Below are 12,035 nucleotides of genomic sequence, written 5' to 3'. Positions count from 1 at the left end.
AATATATAGCAGTTGCACTGAAACCCCAGAGGCTTTAGCTTTGAGTTGTCTTTCTTTTATTACTTTGCAAGAGCTCTGTTTTAAAACCGGGGGAGTGGGGGGAAGGGTTAGAAATGTAAACATAAAACAAAGACGTCAATGATACCTATATGGAAACATCCATTTTCAAAACCAGTCTTCAGTTTCTTCTCCCAGCTTTAGACAGCTGCCAAGCTCTGCCGGTTTTCATACATCTTCATCACCCACAACTCCTGTTTGGATGACTGTTACAGTGGAATAACTGAAAATGTAATTTTCTCTATATGAAGGAAGAAATATTAATTTAAAACCCCCAACATACCATTTTTTTAATGAATTAGTGGTGATAACTGGACTGCAGCTAAGAATTCCAAACAGCCCCCCCCCAATAAAATAATATATGTAAAATCACAAGTACTTTAGAAACAGGAGAATTAAAAGGATGTTAAAATGCAGCGGGGTATAAGGTTGGAGAGGTTTAGAAGTCTATTAGATGTTCTACCACATGTTCATACTTCTTTTGGCTTCTTGTCTTCTTTACCTTGAAACAATAGATGATTATAAAGTGAATTAAGATACATGAACAGGCCATAACTGAAGATAAAAACACCCCGATCCTCAAAAAGAAGCCTCACTGGGAATCAAAACAGTCTAATATGAAGTACTTCAAAATGCCAAATCTGTTTGCCAGTCAATCTAGATTTTTCCAGCAAAATTACACTTTTCAGAGTTAATTCAACACTACTACCCAAGCAGAGGCAGGAACTCTACAATAGTTATTTATAATGTTGCTTTATGCCACACAGACAAAAAGTACTCTTTTTTCAGCATTTTGGGGTTAGAGGTGAGCCTTTCAGAGGAATAATAAGCACCTGAATAACTGTGTTACCTGCTAAGGCGGAGTGATGATTTTCACTTTTCCTATTTGATGTTGAGGTTGAACATACTTTCTAAAGTATGTTCAGTTTTCCTTATGCTACATTATGCGTGTATGAAAGTCAGGAATTAGACTTCCTTTGAGCTTTTCTACAAGAAAAGAAATGTTCTTGGAACACATTAATCTGAGAATCATGGCAAAAAATATGATGATCCTCCATATAAATAAATATTAACAGTATCACAGTGTTCCTAAATGTACTTTTATCTGCAAAAGTTTACTTATACTTTCTTGATAACGATAACAGAAAGGTTGTTGAGTTTAATAAACAGCTAGAGTAGATGTGAAACATACCATCATTTTCACTGCTTATTTAAATGTGAGTCAATCTGGTCTAGAGAATGATTGCTGGTACAGCAGTCATTTTAGTCAAACGCATTAGAAAACTTCATGTTATCAAAAAAATACATTTATAAAACTGTTGATCCTGTGAAGGCTGATGAGCAGAATTTCTTCTGGGAAACACTAGAAGAGAATAGAGCAGTAATCTAGTTCTTTCCAGGCAACACTATGTTTGTGGTTCTGGAAAAAATAATGCAGGTTTCAAAAGACCATTTGGATAAAAGCAACAACTTTTCCAGTTCATAGATGATAACTTTTGAATAAATAGATAGGGTTTTTTTACTTTCATTTCTCTGAACTATGCTGTTAAATAGTAAGATTAAAGAATAAGGAAGTGAAAGAGGGGAGGAAAAAAGTAAAACAGAGGCAGAAGTGTTATGAACTTTTTTTCATGACCTTTGGAATTTCTAGTTGTTTGTCATTAGAAAATACTGAATACTATCCAAGAAGATAAACTGGTGGAAATGGAACATATTACATGTGAGGAAAAGGAGCTATTTCAAAGACAGAGACCACATCTGAGCACTAACGCTTGTGTGAAGATGATGTCAAAGCCTCAAACCACCTCATCCTTTTTTTTTTTTTTAAAGGGGGTTTTGAATGGGAAGTTGGAGAGAAATTAATTATATACGGCTATCCCATAGGGTTACACGGAAGTACCACTGACACTGTAAGCTGGGAAAGTCTTGGGGCTTAAACTAGCACGGCCTAACAAACAAACAAAATGTGCCAAACCCTGTGTTTAACTTATGCCTATAAAAAAAGAGAGATGTCATTAGGGAAATATAGCTGTAAAGAGAAGGCACTGGGGTTTAAAGCTCTTTTTGAATATAGTGAAAGATCTGAATGGAAATGGAAGTGAGAGCAGAATAGAGCACATGTAGCAGTACAAAAGTAGTTATCACTATAGAAAGGTGCATAGTCATAGATATGATAACTATAGAAAGGGGCATGGCAAAAGGAGAGCACAGGCGCCACAAGGGCTGGAGAACAGAACAGCTACTCTGAGCAGGGCAAGCGACAACAGATGTGCCAACCAAGAAACCAACAGATACAGGACCAGGTGGAAAAAAGAGTCAGAAAGCGACTTAGAATCAGAAAATGGAGAAGAAGAGGTAGGTGGGAGAACAATTTTTGTTTTAGAAGGAGGAAATTAATAACAGTTTATTTTTCTTTATGACATAGGGAGGCAGTTTGAAAGGGGAGAGTATAGTGTAGACCGTGCATGGGAAATGAAACTGAAGAGAGATATTTAGGGAGACATTTTAAGGTCATTCATTTCTGTACATTGGCAGTAATCCATTGTGGAGAACAGACAGCTACTGTAGTTGTTAGTAAAGATAAATGTCGTTGAATTATAAATGAACATAATGGAAAAAATTCATGTCTAGCCGTTGTGTGAAATTAGGAGTGGGACATACTGGCTATGTGGGCCTGGTGAATGCCAGGTGTGTGGGTGAGCAGGGAGCACTGGGAAAGGGTGTCCTATTCAAGTGGTCTATTCAGCTCTTACACCAGCACTATAATGTCATTATTTTTTCCTGCTCCGACCTCTGAGTACAAACCAAAGAATAATAAACACTAAGTACGTTGCTGACTTGGCATGTCCATGTTCGATGGCAGGAACTGTAGAGGAAAATACTTGCCTCTAATAAGATGATAGTTCATAGAGGCCCCCATAATCACACCTGCTAATGAGACTGGACCATACTAATTCTCAATGCACAACAGACTAGCAGAACTCCAACCAGTTAGTCAGAGCTTTAAGTTAGACCTTAAAGCCTTTAGCTCTTCTGACAGACACAAACTTTCATTACCTAAAATTCATTATTTTAATGGATAAAGTGTACTTTCCAAGCTATTACTCTAGAAGACTTTCCTGTGTAAGTGCTCTTGGACATATAGAGCTCTCCACGTCTCCTTCTCTCCTTGGAGTGACCAGAGCCCCTTTTTCTGCCATACTGAACAGTGGTATCTGGCTCCTGTAGCTGGCACAGTAGCTAACGGGTGCTTTATTGTCTTGTGAAGCATTTTTTTTCATTTACCCAATGCTGCTCTGAACAAAGCCACAGTGATGGTGTTGCTGCCACTACACCCACACTATACAGCTGTTGCTTTTCAGGTATCCATTTTCTCTCCCTCTTTTCTCAGCTTTGGCTGTTTTTCTTCCACTGTTCTCTACCCCACACAGTATTTATCCTTCTTCCTACAGGTATGATATGACACACCTGCTTTCCCAATTTCCAATTCTTCCCAGAAATTTCCAAGTATCAGTTTGGTATTAATTTCTCTCCTCTGACCTGCAAGGCTAGATCTGGTGGACACTCTCAGAGCACACCTACCAGGATAGGAAGCAAGGAACCCTTGCTGGAGATTGACCATTGCCACCTTCCCCTGGTACTCAGTCACCCTGGGGCTAGATCAGTCACCTAAGTTGTTGAAGACTTGAGATCATTCAACTTTGTGCCCTCTGACCATTTCTACTTTACTTTGATCCTGCTCGAAAAATGAGGAAGGAAGTCCCAGTATATAAATTGTATCAAGGCATACTTTGGACTTACTTTCTTTGTAATTCTCATTCTCTGGTTTATGGTGGAAATTAACCTACTGCCCTATGCCTGCTATTGTCAGAAATCCAAGTGTTGCTTGTAGAGAGAGGAAAATAATAGGTTTTTGAGTGAAAAGAATAGAGAAAGCTAAACACCACAACTATATTACTACAGGGAAAGGTAGGAGGGAGAGAGAAAGCTGCCATCTGTGGCTACAGAAACTCCTTAGCTATAGGTTATGAAAAGCTAGAAGACTACCCAAGGAGCTATCACTGTGTAATGCCTTATTCATATAACCTTCCCAAGATGCTTCCTGTCAGAGGCAGTCTAGATTGGGTTACTGGCTTTACCTGCTCCAGCCGTTCTTACGCTCTCGGGTTTAGTTTCTCAGAGCTGGATTTTGCCCCCACCGTAATTCCATCCCTCTCAAAAACACACCTTCCCCAATATCATCCTCAAGCTGTAATCCTTTCCTTCAGTTCCAGACCCTTGCAATTGAAGGAAAGAGGCCTTTTTCCTTTCAGCCAGACCCATCCCCTCATATCAGAGGAGCACAGTCACTTGGCTCCAGTTCCAACATGTATTATCGCTTATCCCTGCCATGTGCACATCACAATCTGTGCCACTTTCCGGCCACTCAGCCACCCTCTGCTTCTGTGATTCAGCTTCTGAAGGTTACCGCCAGCCTGAACGCCTCCTCTGTGATAGCTACACAACATGTCCTACAAGTTATTGGAAATACCCCATGGAAGAATGAATTATACATCTCTGTCATGGTCAAATCCTGAAACTTGTCTCATGCAACGAACTCAACTCTAACTGGCAAAAATTTATCCCTAAATGAAGAACAAAGTAACTGTCTTCATCTTCTGATCTAAGAAGATGGGAAATGCAACTCACTCCCAAACCAGACCAGCCTCGGTTTTGTATTATATACATATGAAGCAAACCCACCCGCTATTTCCCTTCTTCTCATACAAACACTCAAAACATTTCCATCTTGGAAGAAATCTCTGCCCTTCTTCCCCAGTTACCTTAAAATCAGCATACTGCCAAGACCAAAGCCCACCCTGGCCTCGATTCAGCCCTACTTGCTGCCCCACCTACCAGGGGTAACACAAGGGTTGCTCCCAATCAGATTCTGGCACTGCAGGGGTTAATGGAGAGGGGGTGTGCTGGGGAGGAGAGGGTTAGCAGAAAAAAAATAGCCCGACACTCTTCCCAGCTTGTTTGATGGAGATGCGACCTGGCAGCATTGAAAAGCTTCAAGATTAATGGAGAAAAGGCGGAATCTGACAGCTTTTCCGCTGGTTTCACTCCTCCTGGGTGGGCCGATTGCTCTTGAATGTCACTTGCTACTTAATCTTGTGTATCTGAAACAGACTGACGTGTTTGGGGAGCCCCGCTTGCTCTGTATAGACATCAATTGGGAAGGCAGATAAAAGGAAACTGCATTGAATTACTCTCTTATGCCTTTTATAGAGCACTTTCTGACTACAAAATAATTAGTAGCCCCATCCAACGAAACCCGTCGTGGTTAGGGTACTCTTTGAACACCAAAAGTGAGGAGGAGCAAGTATCCCTTACTCTCTTCCAGCTGCTTCCCAGAACTACCATGAAACTCAGACATGTTTATACTCAAATGGAAACATCCCTAGATAATATTGTCATTTAGTATCACCTCACTCACTATGAGACATTGGCATTGATTTTTTTTTTTTCTGTAGTGACTCTATGGATTTCTGTCTCATTGTAAGATCAAGATTTGCTGCAGAGTTAACAATTTGTATTTTATATGCCTTTCCTGCTGAGCATAAAAAAACTTATGTACTCTTTAAAAAGGCAATACATCTCACAGTCAGTAAACATGCTGCATTCTCCCATATAATAGATAAAGGGGCGCACAGGATACTAAAACTTAAGTTTTTCTCCATCTGCAGTGAAATCAGAAGATGACTGTCTTGCAAAAGACATATATATTATTTTTAATCCTAGAATTTCAAATTCAATTTTTACTTATTCTTCACTCATGTAGTATCATTTACAGCAACCTAGAAAGGGTGTCAAACAAAAATACAAAACCCCCATAGTAAGTGAAATTTGCTTCATATCCTAAACTGACTCTAGTGCTATAAACCTGAGTTTTCTCCCATTTTGTTAATAAAGATTGGTCCAGAGCTATACTAGTGGAATAGCCTATAGCTGACACAACGTCTCAATGTGCAATGAATAACACAAGCAAAAGCCTGATAGTGTTTGAACTGGAAGTTAGCAGCTGAACTTTTGAAACATTTGAAAAGTTAGGCGTGCTTTCCACATTAATTAACTTTTGCCTACTGTTAGAAGACTGCCTCAACTGTGTTTTACTGAGTCGATTTGACACAAGATATATCTATCATTAAGTCTTTAAAATTTTTCTCTTTTTTTCAAACAAAAAATTCACAATCAAGTTTCAAAAGTTTAAGCTGTGTCACACCAGCTTCTAGTGAGGAAAAGTGTCCCAGACTAAACACCAGTACCACCACTGTGTTTCAACTGCCGCCTAAAAAGCAGATAGTTTGAGGTGACTGCTCCTTCACCAATTATGTAGACCCATTCAGTTGGGAGAAAAAAAATTGCTCTGTTCAGTGCAGTTTTCTTACAGCATTTTTCCTCAGATCTAAGTGGCACTTTATAGGAAGAAAATGTGATTTTACACAAAGACTTGTAACAAGCTAGGGGAACAGCAGCCACTTCACTGGTTTTATTTCAGCCGACTAATTTCTATACCCTTCTGAGGAAGACAGAAGATATAAACTGAATGATGACTCACTTCAGTGAAAGTGTCATAGAGCTCTGTTATTTAATTTATTTTTTAGTAAGGAAATTCTCAGATACCTTACTGTTTTTAACTGAGCAACTGTTATTTTCTGATTGTTTCTGTTTCAGCAAAGCTGCAAAGAATACTAAAATTTTAACTTCTCTTAGTGCACAATTTGTGCCAGTGTTAAAAAAAAAAAACTTCATATTTTTAACAGTTGGTTTACTTAGTAAATGAGGGAGAAAGTCATAGGCTCCAACTTTTTATTATTTTTGTGTTATGCCAATGACTGTTTTAATAAATGAATAGCATAATTATATGTATAGGCATTAATATGTATCACTATCAGTTTTCTTACAGTTCAGATTATTAATTCCCCACTTAATCTTTAAGATTGTTTTATATATTTCTCAGCATGAATTCTTTAACAAAATGCAGAGGAAGGTCAAGAGAATAACCAAGCCTGGGTGATATATTTTGTAGTAAATGAATTCCTTTATGAACTATATGCTCAGTTTATACGGATTCAGGAATGAAACAAGGGACACTAATGAAAAGTAGGTTATTAGAACATTTTTACAATATTATATATGAAGAAAAAGAAGGAGCATGACATCCTAGAAATTAAAGGGTCCTTACATCATCTTTTTTTTTCTCTATCCCTGGAAGGATGTTTACATTGTTAAAAATATATAGGGTTTTTAAAGACATTTACTAAATTTTGTTGAAAATTCTTTCTGTTGATGCAGTCCAGCTGAATTTATATCAGATTTGTCAGAATAAATCTTAATCTTTCTTGATTTTGCTTTGTTTGCTAAACTTGCTTGAGGTTTTTAATACACGCACATGTATTTAACTTCATCTATGAAGTCACTGCGGCTGTTGGCAAAAACAAAAGTGAGAACGTGCACAAGTGCTTACAGGAACCAGACCTTACATGTAAAATGTTCTTAAAGAAACAAGCAAACCTGAGGCATGCTAGAGTTTCCATTCTTTTTAATGATTTGGAATAGGCGATCTCTGTTAATTAAATGTATACTCTTTTTCCCTGGAAAAAGTAATACCATTTGTTGGTATCATACCAATGCTTTATCAAAGTAAGAGTAAAGATGCAGCTAAAACTTTTACAACAACTTTTACAAAACAACTCTATGGATTGCTCTCACATTAGGCCACAAAAGGGAACTTCTTATTTGGGGACTCTCAGTGCTGCAAACAGCAACAACTCTTTGATTTGCAGCCTAGTTCAAAGTACTTGAAATCATGGGTCACTGATATAACACATTGCAATGTTTCCTTTGAGTCCTCATGATCCATGCATAGCGTCCTATAAGGACTAGAATCAATATACAACTAACAGCCATTCGTGTGTGCAAATATACACACAAATACACTCAAACAAAAACTAGAGAGAGTTTTATTTTCCTTCCACAAGCAGGAAATGCTGCTCTTTTGTGTGAAGGCGTAATCACAAACCAAGAAAGCTTGGAGGAACAACACTGGTGGCAAGTTACAAGCTCAGACAAAACAAAATCTGGTATGTTTAGACTTTTATATTACTACAGAAAAACAGAGATGTTCAAGGTTGAGTTGGTCTTCATAGCTACCCAGCAAAAGACAAAAGGCAACAGAATTAGTAGCTGGAATTTGCACTGGCAAAGGGGAGGAAGCCTTCACATACACCTTACAGCTTCTGTAAAATTTCAGCCCGTTGCCCAGTACGGACATGACGTCCTGACACTAGGTGTTTAGATACTGCGGGGGAAAAAATTATTTATTTATTTTTATTCTTATACTTCTATTAAGAAATATACTTTGGAATTCATCTATTAAAAGTTGTTTTTAAACTCCTAGAGGTTGATAAATCTAAAGGTGAAACTTTTACTGTCACAAACACCTTCTGCCATTATTCTGAGCTTGAAGCAGCAGAGCTGAGCAGACCCCTCAGGATCCCTTTCTGTTGCTTCAATTCCAATTTCATTATGCCACAAGGAAATGAGAAGGAGAGAAAGTAACTCTGATGCAAGAGCTACTCTTTTTTTTTGAATATGAATTTACAGTCATGAGCATAAGGAGCCTGTTCATGGCATGGAGCTTCAGAAAGCTAGGATAGTGTAATAGTTAATAATAATTTCTTTCTCAGAATTGCTTCATTGCAAGAATTCCACGAGGAAAAAAAAATCCATTTTACCAACCTCTAGACATACTGACCATATGACCATGAAGTATCCTTGTTTCTTGTGCCCCATCCTCACACAAACTCACTAAGTATTGTATCAACCAAATAGTTAAAAAGTGTTAATTGTTTTCAGGATTTCCAAAGCAGATTGCTGTTCCTTAATGTAAAAGCAAAAGTTAACATTACAAGATTAGAAGGAATGATGGAGCCACCTCGCAAGTAGCCACAGCTGTGGATGCATGTTGGAGCCAACAACATGGCATCACATGGACCCATGCTGACAGGAGGGGTCTTGGACAGAAGCTGAAGCCAAAGAAAGACGTGGTGTCCTCTGAGGCCCCTCAGGTGCCACGCAGAACATCACAAGATGTGCTAGAAGTCAATTGTTGGCTGTGGGAAAGTTTTTGGCACATTTGACTCCTGTTCAGTGATGTATCCCAGGTAGGGGACTGATAGTCTCAGTTGGAGATCTAACTTGCAGAAGCAGAGTAGGCATATTGGAGGTGCTGGGGCTGCCAGACATATAATTGGTGTGGCTGGTTTGCATAATTGTTAAGATGGAGGACAGACAAGTGTGGGCTTTTCAGAGGAGAGAGAGCAAAACCTTGGAGGGGGGTAGGTTCAGCAGGACTGGAGGCCCTGCGTTACCAGGCAGCTCTTACGTTTCTTGCAACACAAGCCAAAATATCACTTAGCTCCATACATGTGGGAGAGCTCTGAGACAGTTAGTGGGTTGCCACACATGTGCGTGGATATTAAAAAAAAAAACATAGATGAGAAAAACAATGTGATTGTCTTAAAATCTCATCTTTTGTGTCAAGATTTGGGAGGTGGGGGAAGATGACCATTGATTAGTTTGGGGACTTGGCAACACTCAGTTTTTTGCATGGCCTCTCATCCCCTCCCCTCCCACCTCCACCTCCCGTTACTCTCAAGGGTGGGATTTTTTTCCGTCGTGCTTTCAACAGCCCCAGCCTATACCCCAGGTCTCGGCTCCCATGAGGTTGTCCTGGAAACCTAACTCAAGCCTCCTTTCTCCTCTGTGCCAGGGAAGTGGGGATCTGCAGCCAGTTTCAGGAGTTGCTTCCCCAGCTCCCTGTGGTGTGCCGCTCCCCGGCAGGCCCAGCCTGTCATCCTGGCTTCTGGCTTGCTCGACGCCCTGGCTGCGGGCTGCGCTCGGGCTGTTGCTTTCCAGCCCCCTGCTGCCTGGCTCCGCGGAAGAGCAGAGGGAGCAGGCGGTGTAATCCAATTACCTCCTCCCAGTGGGGAAAGGAGAAGAGGCAAGAGGCAGGTCAGGAGACAGAAAACAAAAGGTTGAGCAACAGCCTGCAGCAAGATAGGGAATTCCAGGAGGAAGTGCTGAATTTGGTGGCATCCTGACGAAAAAAATTAAGCAGCCGCGGTCTTGCTGAATGGAAGGACCCTGAGTCTGCGGGACCATGATTAAGATTAATTGGGTCAGTTCACACAAATTAGACATATTGTTTCAGGTTGTCATTGGAGTCAAGGACACAACAATGCATTGGCTTAAACTATGTATTTTGTAAGTTGTCTTCAAAACTGAAAGGGCTGTTTGTTTGCTTTCCTCTCTGAATGAAACTGTAAATTCCATTGCTATGAAATACATGGAGCTCTTTTCGTAACTGTTACTTCACATAAACTACTGCCACTCTTTTAATGGATTATTGATGATACAGTATAACACACTTAATTAGGCTGGCCACTTTATTGAGGCCATCTGCCAGTGAATCACATCTTGCCTAGTTTTAAAATCCTTTACTCGTTAACGTCTTTTTTTCTTTCTTTTTCTCTTTCTCTCTCTCTCTATATATGTATTAATTATGTCTATGTATTCTTTAACATTACATGAAATTTGATGACAGATCAGGTCGTGTTCCAGCAATACAGTGGATCCAGCTGCAGTGCTTCTCATAGTGGACCAGAAATGCCACACACTGCAAAGCTGTGATGCAGTGAAAACTCACTCTGCCAGGTCCAGTTTGTTTAATGAGTTTCACTGTTAATGCTGTTACCACAGGCTTTACGCCACATGAGGCATTCTGCAGCCAACATGAAGCCAGCATGAATTTCATATTGTGGGGCCTGGCTAATGTGACCAAAGCATTCTGATCCGCATTACATTAGGTGGACGATCCAGGGATGACCCTGTTCTTACTTTAGTGAATCCTGTGACAAACTGCTGCTACTGCTATGTATAAACTAATTCTGAGATGCTCCATGAGAAGAGCTGTCTGCCTTATCCTGTGGAAAAAGAGGTTCATACTGCTAAGTAATATCTTTCCCAAAGAAGGAGGCAGCATCGTGTCAGAGGTTGGACTTCAGCATCAGATTACGACTGGGGAGCATGCTTTTTATGAGGCTCCCTTTCAGTACTGTGAAAGCACATGAGCTGTGGCTCTACCTAAGGGTAGGACAGAAGGACCTCATGATTTTTATGCTCAGTGCCTGGTATTTGACATGTCAGCAATACTCAGTTCCCTGATCTTGCTTATAAATTTTAGTTTAAAAATCCTTAGCCTGAGGCAGGGGAAGTCTATGGCTCTGCCTTTTGCCATAGCAGCTTTCTTCCCTTGGGGGCACAATAAAAGGTATTGACGATTCTTTTCTCAAACCCTGAGTACTCCGAGTCACCTACCTGAAGGGAGGCCTCTTTCTCTATGTCTCATAGCATTGTTTCCACAATCTACTGCATTCATTTTCTTCATGGTTCATGATGTTTTTTCTTCCAGGAGCAGAAGTGAGGCAGTTCTGGACTCCCCACTGATGGGGTTCTTCTGGTAATCTGCCAAAGCCTGTGGTTATCAGGTTTCAGAAGACAGAGTAAGTTATGGTTGTTTTTTCTAGCCTTTAATTAAATCTTATAGCAACCCCTAGAGTTTATTAATTTAAGGTGGTTGCCAAAGTTTGAACCCTGCTTTTATCTCTATTTTAAATATCATTACAATATCTTAAAGATGTAGTGAGAAGACTCTCTTTCTCTTCCCATACCTTCCCATCTTCCACCACTGATGCTTGCATTTCATCCCTCCCAGCTTCCACTGTTTCAATAGCCCCACAATGAATTTTGTAACTAGAGAAAATTTGTTACTCCCAGAACAAATTATTACAGCTAAGTTTCTAGTGCCTAGAAAGGTGGTCTGTAATGGCTTTGCTGGCAACGCATGACTTTAATTAGTGCTGACAAGATAT

The sequence above is a fragment of the Struthio camelus genome, chromosome W (genome assembly GCF_040807025.1).
Source record: "Struthio camelus isolate bStrCam1 chromosome W, bStrCam1.hap1, whole genome shotgun sequence".
Taxonomy (NCBI): domain Eukaryota; kingdom Metazoa; phylum Chordata; class Aves; order Struthioniformes; family Struthionidae; genus Struthio; species Struthio camelus.
This window is presented reverse-complemented; position numbering follows the sequence as displayed.